Source organism: Cyprinus carpio, unplaced genomic scaffold (genome assembly GCF_018340385.1).
Source record: "Cyprinus carpio isolate SPL01 unplaced genomic scaffold, ASM1834038v1 S000004902, whole genome shotgun sequence".
Taxonomy (NCBI): Eukaryota; Metazoa; Chordata; class Actinopteri; order Cypriniformes; family Cyprinidae; genus Cyprinus; species Cyprinus carpio.
In genome coordinates, this window is record NW_024877588.1 from 1 (window position 1) to 1950 (window position 1950).

The 1950-nt window shown below is 39.3% G+C and overlaps 1 pseudogene; it reads right to left on the reverse strand.

Annotated features, from left to right (window-relative positions):
• Positions 1-196: 196 nt before the first annotated feature.
• LOC122143455 lies at positions 197-1526 on the reverse strand (annotated as a pseudogene).
• Positions 1527-1950: the final 424 nt, after the last annotated feature.

Consider the following 1950-nt stretch of genomic DNA (forward strand, 5'->3'; position numbering starts at 1 on the left):
CAGAAATTAGGTTAACTGTTTAAATACATTTCACAATATATAAAAACAATCAAAGAGAGGTAGCATATTTATAGTAAAAAATATATCAGAAAGTATAAATATTCAGTGATTAAGATTTATCATCTGACTGTATGACAGCTGATAAATAAACCCAAAACAAATCAAAAATACTTGAAAATCATTCAAATGTACTCACCATAAAACCAGTCGTGGAGACTAAGTTTCTCCAGTTCAATCCGCTCTTTGGATTGATTTGCAGACAGCAGCAAATAAAATCGCTGCATTCTTCCCACAAGCCATCTTTGGTCCAGTTTTTTACCGATCGATCAAGCGCAGGTCTCGTCTATTTGGAAACCCCACACAGCATTAGAAACAAGAGGATCCCGAGTGACCACACTGTCGCTGGTTCCCCGTGGTACGTGCCGGTCATGTGATACTCAGGAGGGCAGTACTCTCTTGTGCCTGGAGGAAAAGAGATTTTGTTATACATAGCATTTTAACTGAATAACCATTACTATACAAGAATTAATGTGATTCAACAGTGGATCCCATTCCATGATGCTTCATGAGAGCTTGATTCAGTCAGAGTCCTGTGTGTGAACGGCCCTCAGTTGAGAGACCCACAATAACCTTTGAGGGGTCATCATACATACCAGTGAAGGACGTGTAACCCACACCGTTGAGGAAATCACCACACCCAAAGTTAGTTTAATTGTGACTTTGAGTGTGTCCGGGTTAATCAGAAGGTTTTCCAGCTTTATGTCCCGGTGAAACATTCCACGTCTGACAGCATGTTTGAGCTGCGGATGTTGCCTGGCACATTATAATTCGTGCCACTTCTTCTTTGAATGGTACCCATTTGCTGCAGGAGAAACCAGTTCAGTTCCCCAAAGGGAACGGGCCGCTCTAGCACCAAAATGTAGTGGTCAGACTCCACCCGCCAGTCCAGAAGCTGGATGATTTCACCTATCGAACCCTGGGGCCTTCGCTTGCAGAAATTTGCAAAGCAACCTCCAGAGGAAGAGGCTTGGAACAACCGTCCTAGAAGAAAGACGGACATAGGACTTGGACAAACTCTTGACAATGACAGACTGAAAAATCATTTCCACACTGATTAACACTACTTACAATGCTGATAAACTTTGTGTTCCTGCTGGAGACGACTTTTATCCCCACCTGATCAACAAAACAACAATGTTCATCAGAGTTATGAATTCATTCGTCGGACAGAGCTCACAACACTTCAAACATATTAGCCCCTGAACAGACGTACATTTTCATGAATTCTAAATAAAAAACATGTAGAGCATGTTCAAAAAACAGGTCCTGACAATTTAAGAGCTTTAAAATAGTAAATAAAAAAGATACATTTAGAGCGCTTTGCATTGAGTCAGAGTGACTATAATACAGGACAAAAATAATTATCAAGTTATTCTATTCAGAAAGGATAGTAATGAAAACTGATACCTTTTGGCCATCGTCCAAACGCAGTCGCGCTGCATAAAAGGGTTCCAAAGCCTCCTTCACTCAGCTGGGACAGTCGATTACATAACGGCATGAATTGATGTCTGTTAAAAGATATGATGTTGATCAGTGACAGCAATATCGTAGCAAAAAATACTAACACCCTACAGGACTATTTAAAAGGAAGCTATAGTAGTCATAAAATAAAGAAAAAAAAATATATACATGTGGGTTTTTTTTTTCTGTGTAAAATACATACTTTCACCTTACACACATTTACTAGTATATACGAATGTGAAATGACAATCTTGTTGAATGCTGAATAAGTCAATTTCGTGTTATTTATGAACTATTCTGTAAAAAAGTGGCATATTAAAGTAAGGTATTAAAGCATGTAAAGACTGTGTGTGTGTGTGTGTGTGTGTGTGTGTGTGTGTGTGGTGTGGGTTGTCTGTTAGGCTTAGGGCACTAAGCTCACCCATTATT